The sequence below is a fragment of the Onychomys torridus genome, chromosome 7 (genome assembly GCF_903995425.1).
Source record: "Onychomys torridus chromosome 7, mOncTor1.1, whole genome shotgun sequence".
NCBI lineage: Eukaryota > Metazoa > Chordata > Mammalia > Rodentia > Cricetidae > Onychomys > Onychomys torridus.
The window spans coordinates 28,485,393-28,504,748 of NC_050449.1; positions in this window are offsets into that span (position 1 = coordinate 28,485,393).

Sequence of the window (19,356 nt, forward strand, 5' to 3'; positions counted from 1 at the left end):
GTCCCACTCTTAGCCAAGAAGCTATAATGGCATTTGATGGCTGCCATCCAAAGTGGGGAATGAATTTTCTTCAGAGGTACAGCCTTTGAGAGGCTACGTATGTCATGCTTCAGTACATGGCCTCTCACCTCTACAGATAAACAACACTAAGTGGGCTCAGTGAGTTTTTAAAAAGGCAAATGTGGAGTACCTGGGGTTACAGTCAGAGAGGCAACTGCCCCTGGGTCCCACCGCTGGACACAGGCCATCCCAGGAGGACCTGACCAACTTGGCCCCAATTTCTGGCCAATTGGCGGGTCCTGCAGGAAAACTCTCCTTTTCCAAGACTGCAGGTAGACATGGCAGTCTCCACACCCTGCCCCCACACCCATTTGCCTAAGACCCCAGCCACTTCCTGAGACTCAGAGACCAACACCCAGCAACTGTCTGCCCCAGAACTCCCATCTGGAACACAGGACCAGAGACCAGAGGAACTCCCATCTGGACAAGAGACCAGAGGAACTCCCATCTGGACAAGAGGAGCTCCCATCTGGAAAAAATAAGGAGACCCCAGGGACTTCCCAAGACTCAGAGTCCAGCCCCCGCAAGCTCCTGTCCGGTCAGCATACTCATCTGGACCAGTGCTCCCATCTGGCCCAGAGCTTCCATCTGTACCAGAGAGAGGCTCCCTAAATCTGTCGGCTCTCTCTGGACCAAGTACACTGATAAGACCAAGAACGACCCAAGAGGAGATGGGTAGACATCATGGCAGAAGTACATACAACAAAATAAAGAGCAATACAGCATTACCAGAACCTAGCACTTCTCCAACAGCTAGACCTGAACATCACAGAATGGAAGAAGAAGAAAACAACTTTATAAGTAACATGATGAAAAGGCTAGAGCCTTATATAGAAGAAATCAAACATAAAGTAGAGGAACAGACAAACAAAAAATGGGAAGAACGCTATAAAAAACTAGAGGAAAGGAAATTAAAGCAAAAGAAAACAATAAGTACCTGAAAGAAAATCATGAAAAAGCAAGGGAGACAGTACAAGACCTGAAGAGGGAAATAGAAAAAAATGAAGAAGACACTAGCAGAAGGAATGCTGGAAATAGAAAATCTGAGTAAACAAACAGGAACTTCAGAGGCAAGTATAACCAACAAAATGCAAGAGATGGAAGAGAGGATCTCTGGTGTTGAAGATACATTAGAAAAAAATAGATTCATCAGTCAAAGAAAACACTAAAACCAACAAAGTCATGACCCAAACTGTCCAAGAAATTTGGGACACCATGAAAAACCAAACCTAAAAATAACAGGGATAGAGGAAGGAGAGGAATACCAACTCAAAGGCACAGAAAATATATTTAACAAGATCATAGAAGAAAATTTTCCCAACTTAAAGAAGGAAATGCCTATGAAGATACAAGAAGCCTATAGAACACCAAACAGACTAGGACCCCCCAAAAATCACCCCGCCACATAATAATTAAACAATGAAACATACAGAATAAAGAAAGAATATTAAGGGCAGCAAAGGAAAAAGGCCAAGTGACTAATAAAGGCAAACCCATCAGAATAACACCTGATTTCTCAATGGAGACTTTGAAAGCCAGAAGGACCTGGACAGATATAATGCAGACACTAAAAGACCATGGATGGCAGCCTAGACTAATATACCCAGCAAAACTTTCAATCATCATAGATGGAATGAACAAGACCTTCCAAGACAAAACCAGATTTAAACAATACTTATCCACAAACCCAGCCCTACAGAAAGCACTAGAAGGAAAATTCCAACCTAAGGAAGGCAGATACACCTATGAAAACACAGGCAATAGCTAACACGACAGCAGTAAACCCCAAACAAGAGATGTACACATACACTACCACCAAAATAAAAAATAAAAATAAAAACAGGAACAAACAATCACTGGTCATTAATATCCCTTAATATAAATGGACTTAATTAACCTATAAAAAGACACAGACTAACAGAATGGATATGATAACAGGACCCATCTTACTGCTGTATACAAGAAACAGACCTCAAATTCAAAGACAGACGCCTCCTAAGAATAAAAGGCTGGGAAAAGAATTTCCAATCAAATAGTCTTAAGAAGCAAGCTGGTGTAGCCATCCTAATATCCAGCAAAATAGACTTCAAACTAAAATCAATAAAAAGAGATGATGAAGCACGTTACATACTCATCGCAGGAAAGATCCACCAAGATGAAGTCTCAATTCTGAACATTTATGCCCCAAACACAAGGGCACCCACCACATATGTAAAAGAAACATTACTAAAGCTTAAATCACATATAAAACCCCATACATTAATAGTGGGAGACTTCAATACCCCACTTTCACCTCTGGACAGATCGGCCAAATTGAAATGTAACAGAGACATAATGGACTTAACTGATGTTGTGGCTCAAATGGACTTAATTGATAACTACAGAACATTCCACCCAAACAAAAAAAGAATATAGCTTCTTCTCAGCACCCCATGGAACCTTCTCTAAAATTGACCACATACTTGGCCACAAAGCAAATCTCAACAGATACAAAACAATTGGAATAACCTCCTGTGTTCTATAAGATGACCATAGTTTAAAGTCAGATTTCAACAACAGAAAAACCTACAGAAATCCTACAATCTCATGGAAACTGAATAATGCTCAACTGAATGACCAATGGGTTAAGGAAGAAATAAAGAAAGAAATTAAAGATTTCCTAGAGATCAATGAAAATGAAAACACCACATACCCAAACTTATGGGATAATATGAAGGCAGTGCTAAGAGGGAAATTCATAGCACTGAATGCCCACATAAAGAAGCTGGAGAAATCTCATGCTAGTGACTTGACAGCACACCTGAAAGCCCTTGAACAGGAAGAAGGAAAGTCTCCAAGGAGGAACACACGCCAGGAAATTATCAAATTGAGAGCTGAAATCAATAAAATAGAAATAAAGAGAACAATACAAAGGATTAATGAAACACAGAGTTGGTTCTTTGAGAAGATCAACAAGATAGACAAGCCCTTATACAAACTAACCAAAAGACAGAGAAAGAACATCCAAATTAACAAAATAAGAAATTAAAAGGGGGACATAACAACAGACAGTGAGGAAATCCAGAGAATCATCAGGTCATACTTCAAAAACCTCTACTCCACAAAAATGGAAAATCTAAAAGAATGGATAATTTTCTGGATAGGTACCACATAGCAAAGTTAAATCAGACCAGATAAACCATTTAAATGTCCAATAACCCCTAAGGAAATAGAATCAGTCATTAAAAGTCTCCCAACCAAAAAAAGCCCTAGAGAAGATGGTTTCACTGCTGAATTCTACCACATCTTCAAAGAAGACTTAATACCAATACTCTTTAAATTGTTCCACACAATAGAAGCAGAAGGTATATTACCAAACTCCTTCTATGAGGCTACAATTACCCTGATTCCTAAACCAAAAAAAAGATGCAACAAAGAAAGAGAACTATAGACTGATCTTCTTCATGAACACTGATGCAAAAATACTCAATAAAATATTGGCAAACAGACTCCAAAAACACATCAAAACAATTATCCACCATGATCAAGTAGGCTTCATCCCAGGGATGCAAGCGTGGTTCAACATACGAAAGTCTGTCAATGTAATCCACCATATAAACAAAGTCAAAGAAAAAAACCACATGATCATCTCACTAGATGCAGGAAAGGCATTTGACAAAATCCAACACCCCTTCATGATAAAGGTCTTGGAGTGATCAGGAATACAGGGAACACACCTAAACATAATAAAGGCAATCTACAGCAAGCCAACAGCCAACAACAAATTAAATGGAGAAAAATTCAAAGCAATACCAGTAAAATCAGGAACAAGGCAAGGCTGTCCCCTCTCCCCATACTTATTCAATATAGTACTTGAAATTCTAGCCAGAGCTATAAGACAACATAAAGAGATTGAGGGGATACAAATTGGAAAGGAAGAAGTCAAGCTTTCCCTATTTGCAGATGACATGATAGTATACATGAGTGACCCCCAAAAATCAGGCAAGGAACTGATACAGCTAATGAAAACCTTCAGCAACATAGCAGGATACAAGATCAACTCAAAAAAATCAGTCGCCCTCCTATATACAATAGACAAACAGGCTGAGAAGGAAATCAGAGATACATCACCATTTACAATAGCCACAAATGATATAAAATACCCTGGGGTTACTCTAAGCATGTGAAGGACCTATATTACAAGAACTTTAAGTCCCTGAAAAAAAGAAATTGAAGAAGGTGTCAGAAAATGGAAAGATCTCCCATGCTCATGGATAGGCAGGATTAACATAGTAAAAATGGTGATCTTACCAAAAGCAATCTACAGATTCAACGCAACCCCCATTAAATTACCAACACAATTCTTCACAGATCTGGAAAGAATAATACTCAACTTCATATGGAAAAAAAATAACCCAGGATAGCCAAAAGAACCCTGTACAATAAAACAACCTCTGGAGGCATCACAATCCCTGACCTCAAGCTCTACTATAGAGCCTTGTAATAAAAACAGCTTGGTACTGGCATAAAAACCGACATGTGGACCAATGGAATCGAATTGAAGACCCTGACATTAACCCACACACCTATGAACATATAGTTTTTGACAAAGAAGCCAAAAATGTACAATGGAACAAAAGAAAGCATCTTCAACAAATGGTGCTGGCATAACTGGATGTCAATGTGTAGAAGGCTGCAAATAGATCCATATCTGTCACCATGCACAAAACTTAAGTCCAAGTGGATCAAAGACCTCAACATAAATCCAGTTACTCTGAACCTGATAGAAGAGAAAGTAGGAAGTACTCTTGAATTCATTGGCACCTGAGTTCACTTTCTAAGTATAACATCAGTAGCACAGACACTGAGAGAAACAATCAATTAATGGGATCTGTTGAAACTGAGAAGCTTTTGTTGAGCAAAGGACACAGTCAACAAGACAAAGTGACAGCTTACAGAATGGGAAAATGTCTTCACCAACCCCACATCTGACAGAGGGCTGATATCCAGAATATATAAAGAACTCAAGAAATTAGACAACAAAATGCCCAACAGTCCAATTAAGAAATGGGCTATAGAACTAAACAGAGAATTCTCCACAGAGGAAGTTCAAATGGCTGAAAGACATTTAAGGAATTGCTCAACATCCCTAATTATCCTGGAAATGCAAATCAAAATGGCTCTGAGATAACACCTTACACCTGTCAGAGTGGCTAAGATCAAAAACACAGAAGACAGCTTGTGCTGGAAAGGATGTGGAGCAAAGGGAACTCTCCTCCACTGCTGGTGGTAATGCAAGCTTGTACAGCCACTTTGGAAATCAATATAGTGCTTCCTTAGAAAATTGGGAATTCATCTCCCCCAAGACCCAGCTGTAGCACTCTTGGGCATATACCCAAGGAATGTTCAGTCATACCACAAGGGCATTTGCTCAGCTATGTTCATATCAGCATTGTTTGTAATATCCAGAACCTGGAAACAACCTAGATGCCCTTCAACTGAAGAATGGATAAAGAAAATATGGTACATATACACAATGGAGTATTATTCAGCAAAGAAAAACAATGACATCATGAGGTTTGCAGGCAAATGGATGGATCGAAAAAAAATCATCCTGAGTGAGGTAACCCAGACTCAGAAGGACAAACATGGTATATACTCACTCATAGTAGCATACTAGATGTAAAATAAAGATGACTAAACTGCTACACAACTCCAGGGAGGCTACCTCGAAAACGGGACCCTAGGAAAGTCCCAGGGATCACCCAATGACAGAGAAATGGATGAGATCTACATGAACAACCTAGAGGACAGTGGGAGTAATGAAGGGCAAGATTTGAGGCAAAGAATACTTAAGGGAGCAGGAGATCCCAGCTGGATCAATAACAGAATGGGAGAACAAGGAATACCAGACCATGATAAATGAAGACCACATGAGAACAGGAATAGGCAGAGTGCTCAAGAGGTCCCCAGAAATCCACAATGATATATCTTCTGTAGACTGCTGGCAGTGGTTGAGGGAGGGCCTGATCTGACCTAGTCTGATGATCAGATGACTAAATACCCTAGCAGTCATCTTGGAACTCTCATCCAATAACAACTGGAAGTGCATGCAGAGATCCTTGGCCAGGCCCCAGGTGGAGCTCCAGGTGTCCAACTATTGATAAAAAGGAGGAACTGCAAGAGCGTGAATTGTTGAATCCAAGATTGCAAAAAGCACAGGGACAAATAGCCAATCAAATGGAAGCACATGAATTATGAACCAAAGGCTGTGGAGCCCCCAGCTGGATCAGGCCCTCTGGATAAGTGAGACAATTGAATAGCTTGATCTGTTTGGGAGGCTCCCAGGCTGTGGGACTGGGACCTATCCTTGGTGCATGAGCTGGCTGTTTGGAACCTTAGGCTTACACAGGGACACATGCTCAGCCTGGAAGGAGGGGACTGGACCTTCCTGTACTGTATCCACCAGGTTTAAATGAGTCCCCAGGGTGTCTTGGTCCTGGAGGTGATGGGAAAGGAGGAGAAGGGCTGGGGGGAAGTTGGGGGTGGAGTTGGGAAGGGGGGAGGACGGTGGAACCCATGGCTGATATATAAAATTAAAACACATAATAATAATAAAAAATGCATGAAATAACCCATTTTAAGAATTATTCTGGGTTAACTTTACTTTTGAAAGAAGGGAAGAATAAGAAATGGGTAGGAAAAATTGAAGGAACAATGTGCTCTAAAATTGTAATTGTATAGCAGTAATAATACTTGGTTTCCAAAGATGTAAATATGCATGCTGCATGTGTACTTCTGTATGTCTATTATTTTGGTAAGATATGCTTAATGTCATAGTTTTTCATAATCTCATTTCTTTCTAGAGTCTTTAATTTGTGATTGAACCTGTAAAATTTGATTTATCCAATTTTCCTAGCTTATACAAATCATATGCTGTAAAGTATACATTCATAAAGCTCCCAAACTAATCAATAAATTATATAAACTGGATGAACAAACTAAAAAAAAAAAAATAGCAAATGTTTCCACTAGAGAGATGGATCGGATCAAGGGTTAAGAGTGAGTACTGTTCTTGTAGATGATCTGAGTTCAATTCTTGTAGCTGAAGTTTTCCTGTGTCCCACCTGGCCCATGGTTAGGACAAATCTCTCTTATCCACCAGTCCTGCAGTCGCTTGTACCCAAGTAAAGATACAGAGGCTTATATTAATTAAAACTGCTTGGCCATTAGCTCAGAACTACTACTGACCATCTCTGACAAATTTTTATCACTCATGTCTGGAAGCTCATAACCACCTGTAGCTCTAGTCCAGGAAGATCCAACACCTCTAGCCTTGGTGGTTATCTGCATTCAAGTGCACACACCATATACACAAACAGACACATGATTGAAATGAAATAAAATCACATTAAAACTAAAAAAAAAAAAAAAAAAAAAAAGAGCACATGGAGTTGGGAGGGAAAAGTAGTGGTGGTGGATGAAATAAATGGAGGAAATGGAATTGAAGATAGTTTCTGTTCAAAACACATTTATAGGCATATATTTAATTTTAAAACAATAAATCGTAAATAAGTTCTGACCCAGGAAGGCAAGGTTGGTTTGACCTTTAAAAAAGTCAGTTAATGCTCTATAATAATGGATTAATGAACAAAAGTTATATGATCATCTTATTAGATAACAGAGAAAAATGTTTAACTCATGATTAAATTGTTCCACTACTAAGAAATATAAAAGAATATCTTCAGATGGCCTTAGGACATTGGAGAAAAAGAAATGCAAGGAAACTATAATATTTACTGTTAAAAGAACTAATGTGGTGATTCCCCCCCCATCTTCTACTTCAAGATAGCATATTAATTAGAATAAGTCAGTTGCACATAGACAAACTAAAAGTGACTTCATCTGTATTCAATAACATCCGGGAGAATGGAGATTCTAAATGGGCAAATTAGACAAGAAAAAGAAATAAATATGATCTGTTATGAAAAGTTAAAAATAAATTATCCATTTCCAATGATATAACTACAAATTGAAATCCTTAGAAATCCATGGAAAAATCTATTAGAACTAAAAAACATGCTCTTCATCTTGATTTTATAATCAAAAGCAATATTGGCAATGGTCGAAAGAAAGCCCGAACTGACCTACTCTGGTTATCAGATGGCCAAATACCCTAACTGTCGTGCTAGAACACTCATCCAATGACTGATGAAAGCAGATGCAGAGCTCTATGGCCAGGCCCCAGGTGGAGCTCCCAGGAGTCCAATCAGTGAGAGAGAGGAGGGATTATATGCGTCAGAGACATTGAGACCATGATTGGAAAAAGCACAGGGACAAATAGCCAAATTAGTGGAAACACATGAACTATGAACCAATAGCTGAGGAGCCCCCATGAAAGTGGATCAGGCCCTCTGGATAAGTGAGAAAGTTGATTAGCTTGAACTGTTTGGGAGGCCCACATGCAGTGGGACCAGGGCCTGCCTGTCCTTAGTTCATGAGCTGGATTTTTGGAGCCTGGAACCTATGCTGGGACACTTTGCTCAGCATGGGTGAGGGAGGAGGGGACTAGACCTGCCTGGACTGAATCTACCAGGCTGAGCTGAATCCCCAGGGGAGTCCTTGTCCTGGAGGAGGTGGGAATAGGGGATGAGTTGGGGGGAGGAAGGGAGCAGGAGGAGGGAAAACAGGGGAATCCGTGGCTAATATGTAAAATTAAATTAATTATTAAATTTTTAAAAATACCTAAGAATAACAAATGAAGCAAAAGACTTAAACATCAAAACCACAAAGAAACGGTTAACATTTTTAAGGAAGCTAGAAATAAATGAAAATATATCTCATGTTCATGGATCATATATAAACATAGACTTAATACTATTAAAATGGCAATAATCCCCAACCTAATCAATAGGTTGAATTCCATTAAGTTTGTAGTGGAAATTGATAAACTGAACTTCAGATTTACTTAGAAGTACAAGAGACTGCTAATACTCAAAGCCATGTTATAAACCAGGGGTACTGAAAGACTCACATTTCTCAATTCAAGAATTTATCATAAATCTCAGCAATCAGCAGTATAGGTGATACTTAAAGATAGACATGCAGATTAGCAAATCTAACAGTAAAGCTTTACACATGGTTAATGAATTGCCTATGCTGGTAAAAGTAGAACTCATTGGAGCAATATTTTTGTCAATAGAGATTGAAAAACAGGATAATCATATGCAAACAATAGGTACAAACCTATGAACAATATATGCAAAAGTTAATTCAAATTGGAGGAAAGGATTAATTTAAAAGTTAAAACTAATCCTTACAACCCTAGTGATGTTTCTTAGATATACTACCAACAGCACAAGGTACAAAAATGCACATAAATTGGGGACCACACAATTTTAAAATGTATTCTGCAAACAACATAGTAAATTGATACCCAATCCATAGAATTAAAGTAAATATATGATAAAAGACTTATTACAAGAATATGTAAATATTTTTTTAATTCAACAATATGAAATCCCAATGGACCACCTTTGAAATAAATATGTTTACATAAATAGTATCCCAATAAAATGAATAAATCATCAAAAAGCATTGAAAACATTGCTCAAATTTTTGTTGTGAGAAAATGCAGATCAAAAGCTCAGTGAGGTAACATTTCACTTATTTTAAGATGGCTATAACTAAGAAGACAGGCCAAAGCAAATGACTGGAAGGATGTGGAATGATTAGTCTTCTATTTCTGTTCAAGGTATAAGGTGGCACAGTTATATTAGAGTAGATGGTGACTTCCCAGGCAAGGTGGCACCACATGTGTATTCAGCACTACTAGTACAAGGGGACTTATTTCAAAGGAGTTGAAAGCATATTGTGACTAGATCTCAAGCTCTAACTTTGAAAATATACTAAGACAATACACAATTGAATTAATATACTTTAAAGCAATGAGCTGTACAGTAAGTTACACCTCAACTAAGAGCAAGAGAAAGTGGCCTAATTATGGAAGTTACTTTCCATCAAATTTGCCTTATTCTATTGGTCGCAAGTAGGTCAGGTGATCCCGTCCACATTGAAGAGTTTTAATATAAAATTTAAGCACATTTTAAGCAAGTAAAAGTAGTGTAATGTAGTTAAGAATCCACATGGATGAAATTACATGAAAAAATACTGTGGACAAAATCTTTATTTAATTTTTATTAAGAAGTTTTGAGGGAGGCCTAAATAAATGAGCATTCTTTGTGCATAGATTAACAAAATTTATCCAAGTTCCACAGCCTTTGGTCATCAATACTTTATCTACCCTTTTCCAATATATAGATCTACCCTTGCCAATATACAGATTACATAGATACTTCTACTAGGTATCAAGGTTTATTTTAATGTGATATTAATTGAGAAAATGTTAGCGCAAAAGTAGACTCTAGAACCAATGTACTGAAAAGAGAGTTAGAAAGTGACCCAGGGGGATAAAGTTAGAGTGGCTATTTTTAGATCGATAGGAAAGGGTTCTAATCAACCTTTCTGAAAGAAATGCATAGCCTCCATGAAGGAGTTAAAAGAGAGAAGAAAGGGAGGGAGAAGGAGAGGGAGTAAAGGGCAAAGGAAGAGAAAAAGGAGGGGAGGGAAGAATTACAAGGACTTTAAATCACAATTTTGAAAGAGAATCAGCACTCTTTCAAAATGAGTTAACAGTTTATTGATTTTAAAAGAAACAGTTTCATTAAGAAAATACACTGAAAAAGGAAAGAAATTTTTTTAAATAAAAAATTATAAAAAATAAATAAAAATTAGAAAAGAAAAATACATTGAATCAAAAGATACAAACATATGGAAAGGGTGGTTGGATAGATGGCTCAGCAATTAAGAGCATGTACTACTCCTATAGAGAACCTGAATTTGGTTCCCAACTGCTTGTTTAATCTAGAGACAAAACATCCAGCACCCTCTCTTCTGGCTTTGTGGGTGACTACACTTGAGTGCACCCCACCCCCCAGACATGCATGTATAAACAGCTAAAAATATCAAAGTCTTCAAAGATGAGAAAATGTGAAAAATGCCAGCAATATACCAAACAGAATTTTCTGCAGTCTATACAGTGGACAAAGCACTCATCAAAACAAGGGGGAAAGCAGAAAACACCATGTTCAGAAAGTAAGAAGTATAGTCCAGCATTTCTCAAAACTTGAAAAAGTGCTCAGTCCATTAGTGGTGGGGTGATGCAAATTGAAACCCAAATAAAAACCCATTAAACCACAGGGACATGGCCACCAAAGTGCCACAAATTAGAATATAATTGTTTTCCTGGAGGGTCACGATGGGAAAGGTCCTGGAAATGTTATGTTTATTGGTTTTTCTGTTTAAGAAATAAACATAGATATTGGTTTTATAATTACATGTTAAGCTATGCATAAGCTTTATTTTTCTGCACTTTTATTATACTAGAAAAGTAAAAGTGCTTAGATGTGAAATTTATCTTTTTGTAGGGAGACTAGTGGCCGCAAAGTTATTCCCAACTTAATCAGCTATTAGTTACACATTTTCTCATTTTATTATTATGTTATGACTTTCATTTGTTAAGTTTTATATGTAGAGATTGTTTTATCATTAATCTTTAAAGACCCTAACCTCCAAAAGTCAAGTATACAGCATAATCTGTGGTGGAATACAAGAGTCACCAGGGAAGGTTTAACTGTTATAATGAACTAGAAGTTAAAAATGATTTGACTCTGTGAGGAAGGGTCAGCAAATCACAGCTTGAAGGCCAATTCTGGCCAGCCACCTGCTAAGTGGATGGCGGTTTGCTATGAATAGGTTGGGGAAAATCTGGGGGTGTAGCTCAAGGGTGCCGTGTTTGCCTAGCAGGAGTGAGTCCTGGGCTCTGAACACCAGCACTAAAATAATTAATTAATTTATTTTCTAGTTAAATTTATATGATAATGTTATGTTATATAAAATTTACTTGGAGTTCAAACTTCAAAGACCACAAAATTTTATTGTAACTCAGACAGAGTTTCACCCATCACCACCATTTAGAAGAAAAACAGTTTCAAACCAAGGCGTGAAATAACCCTGAAGAATGCATGGCATCAAATGTTTATTTGTATTAAAATACTTGATAATTAGGACAAAACAGAGTTTCTTTCTTGATAAATTGTATGTTATTTGGTAATTAGGCCCCATTGCACAGCATCTCATGCACTGCCTGTCTGCTATCGAAAGCAGCAAATGCCCGTGGTTGTGCGACAGAGCACAGCTGCTCTTCTAAGGAATGGAGGCTAGCTCTAAAGCACTTGGCCTTTCCCCAGGCTGCCCTCTGCACTGAGAAGCCAGCCTGCTTTGGGGAGCTTGCACAGTGCAGGCCATGGGCCTTCACCATCCCAAAGGGGTGTAATAAAGAAGGCCTACAGCCATCATTGTCTGCCTCCATCCCTTGCAGCAGCAGCAGCAGCAGCAGCAGCAGCAGAGTTTGCAGAGGCCCTGGCTTTCCTCTGAGAATTCCAGGAGCTCTCATTGGTGTTGATATTAGAAAATGTGGGCCTTGTAGGATTTTGAGAGAATGATAATGTGTCTATGTTTGAATTCTGTTGCTTATCAGATATTCAATGATAGGCATTTATATTGGTTCTTTGTCTGCAAAATAGGACTGCTAAAGCCAACTTGGGAGTATTTTATGGAGTATTAGGAATTCTATACATAAAATTTCTGCAGATAATAGTCATACCATTAAAATAATCAGTATTCATAATAATTTATTGCTTTGGAATCAAGCAACGGGAACAAATTGTAGTTGGCCTTGTTAGTGTTATTAGATTTCATATCTAAGTCCATGAGATCTCGGGAATGAAGACATGATACAGAAGCCTAATTAATTAGTCCAGAGAGACAAAATGGAGAGAATTCCTTGATCTGTTCTCAATTTCTCTAGGGATTTATCAGCCCCTTTGTCCCAATTCTGCTCTGAATTCAGTTTTATACTACTTAGTCACCTCCTACTTAGATAACTCAACTCACTCCACAATTCCATAAAGTCTAGAATACAAGGTTAAGAGCCGAGGACTCAGCAAATCACCAAGAAAAGATAAAGCGACTCAGCAAATCACCAGGAAAATATAAAGCTATTAAAAAGCCTCTGTGCAGGGCTTCCTCAGGCAAGGGTTCACCCATCAGAGCAACTTAAGAAGAAAACCAGTTTCCAACCAAAGTGCGAAAGAATGCCAAAAAGTGAGTTCCTGGCATTAACTGTTTATTCATATGAAAATACTTGATAATTAGGATAAAACATGACTATCTAAGGGTGAGAATGACTGTAATTAAGGTGAAATTGAATTGAGTTAAGCTTTCAATTTAACTAGGTATAAAATTAGACTAATAATGTATTGAAACATGACACAGCAAATTATGCCTGTTGCTGATCCTCGGTACAATTCTTAGGGATCTTGTTTAAAAAGAGTAGAGAGGTAAGTGAGAAAAAATTATTTAAACATTATTTTCAACAAAGAAGGGCATCATACAGAGAAAAATTAAGTCTTTATTCCTGTGGAGGTATGAGGAAGAAGGAGGGGAATTCCCCTATCTGGAATGGCTGTCTGAACTGTTCCATTCCTGTGACTGAGTGCTTCCCACAGGATCACAGGGCCAAGGTTTTACTCTGTCCACCAACCCCTGGGGCCTGAGCCTGGGCATGGAGTCTATGGAGACACTTCTAAATATGCTCTGCCTTGGAGAAGCCAAGAGAGAAATTCAGATACCCGTGTGAAGTTCTAATTGACTTAAAGATCAAGGAAGAGTTGGTAACCTGTAAAGAGCTCTCAAAAGTTAAAGACAAAGAGAACATTCAGCAGTTTCTGGAGATTCCTACTGTCTGGGCACAAAATAGATTTCATTTAAAGCAACATATGGGCTCCTCCTGGCCATCTTCAAGGAAACTCGGCCTTAGTGAAATGAAGTGCCCTCAGGTCCCACAATCAGAAAGTGACAGCAAATTTAAAAGTCTGACTCCAAAGTTCAAGCCCTAGGTCTTTACATCAGTTTGTGTTAGAAAAGTCCTCATTCACTTCCCTCAGACACATTCACCCTCTCCCTAAACAAAACTACATTTTCAATGCACAACTGAAAACTTTCAATTCACATTTTTTAAAATATTTTTTTGTATCTCTGAATGATCTTCATCTGTAAATGTTGGCTAGCTAGGCCCTTGATTTCTGAGTTCCTGGAGAACATGGCTGGTGTTTAAGGAGTTTTCCTTCTGTACTATTTATCATAGTATCAGGGGGCTGAGAAATAATCAGAGTATGTTCAAGCCAGAAGGATGTGTCTTTGGTCTACTCAATACTCCACACCACACTGCAAGAAGAAGAGGTGAAGGCTAGCCAATTTGCACATTGCCCAAGTGACATATGATACCTGCCTTGTCTGTCGATGTCCCATAAGCAAGTAAAGTGGCTCTGTTATGGCTTGAAGCTAAAATTAGCCTCCAAGAGGTCCTGTGTTAAAGAGATGGGTGGTAGAACATGGGTTTTAGAGAGATAATTGGATCATGAGTATCTCATTTATCCACAAGATTCCCAGCTAAATGAACTATTGGTGAGGCCTGGCTGGAAGAAGTAGGTCATCGGCCTCTTTGAGCAGGTCTCCCTCTCTGCTTCCTGCTTGCCATGTGGTCATCAACTTTGCTCCATCACATCCTCCTGACATGGTGCTCTGACTTACCACAGAACCAGGAGCAAAGAGATGAATGATCACAAATCCTTCCAAACTACAACCAGGTTTTTCCTCCTGCATTTTATTTTCTTGGGTGTTTCATCATGGTGATAAAAAAGCTAATTGAAATAAGCTTTTATTCCACAATGGAGATCTTCAGTGTCTGTGAAATCCATCCAAGGTACCAAAATAAACCAAATCTACCTTTGGGTTGGAATTTCACCACTTAATACATATATAATATATTACACACAACTTCAGCTTTCTCATTTGGAAAACTGGGTCCCACTGGGGATTTTATGGTTTTGTTTTGTTTTGTTTTCGTTCTCAGATTCAGTTGTGTCTATTAGACCACTGTTGCTGATCACAATCCCTATCCATTTGTTACTGAAGCCATTGTTGAGGTTTAGGCCAAACCCCTATAATGGGGAAGTGATGAGTATGTCACTTAGTTGACCTCATAAAATCCACATGAGGCCTCAAGGTTCTGCAATCAGCAACCTCTGCTGCCCCTAGAGAATATTAGGTTGCATGTGAGACTACTGCTCAGGCCTGGGAGATACACAGGAAGGGGCACTCAAGTCTTGACTCTTGGTAGGCTACATTTCCACACACTCTTCCTGAACTTATTCTCTGACATGGTACAGCGGCCCTCTGCAAGACTGTAGACCCATGAGAAGGCTAGAGACTCCTAGAAATAAGAGGACAAACTGAGACATTTAACCAGCAATGCCAAGCTCTTATCATCAGAAAAAGAATTCATGGAAAAAAACAAGAAAAGAAATTGGGAAGGAGTTTCATTAATGCGCAATGTCATTCTGTATGCTGTGAAAATGTGTTGCTCTGATTGATTGATAAATAAAGGTGTTTGACCAATGGTGAGGCAGAATAACTTTAGGCAGGACATTCTAAGTGGAGAGATAAGAGAGGAGAAAAGAGAACAGGGGGAAACAGCAAGATGCAAAGAAGCCAGAAGAAGCAAGATGTAAAGGTATTGGTAAGCCACAAGCCATGTGGCAAAGTATAGATTTATAGAAATGGGTTAATTTAAGATATAAGAGCTAGCTAGCAGGAAGACTGCCGTGGCCACAATTTAAAAATAATGTAAGTCTCTGTGTTTACTTGGGTATGAGCAGCTGCCGAACGACAAGGCCACAGGAGCCAGGCGGGACCAGAAAAACTTCAGCTTCATTTCATTATAGATTAAAGGTTCATATTCAAAAGATGAGTTAAGATTGCTTTGTCCAGTCACTTCATCCAGGATTTTGGATAACATCTCATGAACCAACTTTAATAAAGGGGAGATCATTGAAGAATTAAGGAAAGGAAGGATTCCAGAAATAGACCAAAATTGTTTAGTAATTAGAATTTATTTGCCCCACTGTGTACTTATTAGGTTTTACTATGGCAGTGGATGCATGGTGGGGGTAGACAATACTGAAAATCTAACACTATGTAGTATTATAATGAAAGCAGTTGTTGGCTATGTTGGTCCCAGACCACTTTGGGCGGTCTGGAATTTTTTGTTAGAAGAGTCACAAATATGCTATAATATAGTTCTGTGGTTACATCAGCCTCTAGCCACTGTGAAATTTGCCTTTTTTAATTTTCCCATATCTATCAATCTTACTCCAAATCCTCCCAATTCTATTACCTCAAGGATTTTCTCTTATAGGTGGTCTGATGACTGACCCCATATGTCCTAGATCCCTGTCCCCACCGCCTTTTACAATCTCTCTTGATGCTGGAAAGTCATTCTTTCCCCAGTCATTGATGGAATGACCCCTGATAGGCTGTGCCTGCTTCCATTGACAGGAGACTCTTTCCTCACTCTTCCCAACGATCTGTGGCAGAGAAAGAGCTGAGATACAACTAGAAAGGAATTGGGTAATATCAGCAAAACTAAGATCTCCAAAATATCATTCTCATTCTGGATGTGTTCATTTAATGATTACAGCAACCTTGTTTCACAAAGAAACTGAGATTGTAAACCCAGTACTCTGGACAATGAGACTAGAGGATCTCTCTGTCTCTCTCTCTGTCTCTCTGTCTCTCTGTCTCTCTGTCTCTGTCTCTGTCTCTGTCTCTCTCTCTCTCTCTCTCTCTCTCTCTCACACACACACACACACACACACACACACAGAGAGAGAGAGAGAGAGAGAGAGAGAGAGAGAGAGAGAGAGAGAGATGGGAGGCGAGGCCCAGGAAGACTATTTCTCTTGTCTGCATCATACAGTGATTGGTCTCTATTGTTCTAACTGCAGAGGCCTAGCTTCTTCCACTTCATAAGTCCATCTTACATAGCTGGAGATGTTAAAGCAGAGAGGCCTTATACACCATCATGCTTCATGTGATTTTTGCTCTGATGATTAAACCATTAGCTCGGAATTTTAACTCTGTGACATGAGCGCTTTCTGGGCTAAAATTCAATGGCTGTGTATTTCTGCCTGATGTTATGTGTGTTTCAAGATCCCAGCGATTCTTTTTCATTCCCCATCCTCCCTTCAAAGAGTGTCTGAAAAAGCTGAAATAAGTGAATTGGGCCCCCTTTAAAACTCTCTGAAGGACCCTCCAATTGCATCAGAGTAGCTACATAATAGTCCTGAAAGGAAGTTTTCTCCATAATTCACTCAGTGTGCAGGAGCTGGACAAGAGATACATAATTTATACAGGCAATTATACATCAATTGGTTATTAAAAGTGCCCTCATTGAGATGTACTATATTGAGGACACAGAGATAAATCTGGTTCCCCAGGTAACCAGCTACAGCTCACAGACAGAAGGCAAATTTTCTGATTTTTTAGATTGGCGTTACTTCTCTTGACCCTGCTACTCTTTCTGCCTGCAGTGTGGCAGTCTGCCTGTGCGTGGGTAGCTGAAGACAGGGAGCAGTTGTGAGAAAGCCACAGGATGAATGTTAGCTCCATACTTTTCTTGGAGTTCTTCCCTCCTAGGAAAAAATTAATTATTTTCCTAATTAATTACACATTCACCCAGGATTTCACTCATTCAGCAGCCCATCCACTTAAATAATAAGAACAGATACTAACAATGTGATGCTGGAAAAGAAAAAGGACCTGAAATGATGTCATCTCTCCCTTTGACTTGTGACTGTTTAGTGAGGACAAACATGGGCCAGCAAGTAATTACAAATATTTTGAAGGGTGAAAAAAAATGAAAAGAGATACAACTGAAAATGTGGATCAGATCACTGGCTCTCCCCAGGACAACTTGAAAGGGCCTCACTCAAGAGGTTATGGATAGCAGGGCTGTGGTGGCACACACCTTTAATCCCAGCACTTGGGAGGCAGAGGCATACAGATGTCTATGAGTTCAAGGCCAGCCTGGTCTATGGATGAAGTTCCAGGATAGCCAGAGCTACACAGATAGAACCTGTCTCAAAAACAACCCCCCCCCAAAAAAAAGAGGATAAAAATAAGCAGAGACCTATGAAAATAAATAAGGGCTGGGCGGTGGTGGCGCACGCCTTTAATCCCAGCAGTCAGGAGACAGAACCAGGCGGATCTCTGTGAGTTTGAGGCCAGCCTGGTCTACAAAGCGAGTTCCAGGAAAGGCGTAAAGCTACACAGAGAAACCCTGTCTCTAAAATAGAAAAGAATTATGGGTTCACAAAGAGAGAGTAAAGGCATCTACAAAGAAGGAAATGGATGTGCAGAGCCACACATATTTTCCTCTAATTAAGATATCCTTGTGTCTGGAAGAAATAACTCTGAGATACTCTGGTCCATGTATACCTGTAGTCAATAATGAGTGGGGAATAAAGTCATTCTGTTATTAGAGGGCTAGATCAAAATCTCCTGCAGAAAAAGCCTAGTTATTCATATTGTTAGAGTTTTCTCTTACTTTTTAAGTTTTACTTTGTTTTTAATTGTCACAGAATCAATGTACAACTTAGTCAGATATATCAAATTTTTTTTGACATGGGAGTACATGGCATGATGCATCGACTCAAACACTTACCATTTCTCTTTGAAACTGGTTTACTTAAATCCAGAAACTTCATGCAGCAAAACTAGAGCTGGACCCAGAAATCAGTCTTTTAAAAGCCTGCTAGGCGAGTCTTTTGAAAATGGGACTCAGACAACACCCAGGAAAAACTGGGTTAGTGTCTGTGCTGCTCTGCGCTCTTGCTCTTCTTCCCAATTCCTGGGCTGGATCCCTGAGGCCTCATTTAGGCATCCACTCCCAAGCACTTTGCTGAATGTCCTCTAGTCAGTTTTTTCCCCATAAGAGTCCCTGTTTTTTCCAGTTGTGTTTAAAACTGGGAAAGTACCCAGATGCACTGACAGTCCTTTGGCACCAGCTCTCCGCTCAGTTCCTTAGAAATGTACAGTAGTGGATCCAGAGACTGGGTACTGCAGATGCACAAAAGAGCAAGCATTTGTGTCTCCACTGTGTGACTGAACCCTGAAACTCTCCTGAGGATAGAGGGAAGGCCAGTGAAGAAAATGGGCAATAGAGTGGGGCTGTGATTTGTAATGTTTCACAAAAATGGTTCAGGTCACTCGTTAAAAACAACTTAGGAGCCAAAAATATTGAACACTTCTGATTAACACATAGATGAAGCACTTTGGAAAATACAGGGAGTTTTG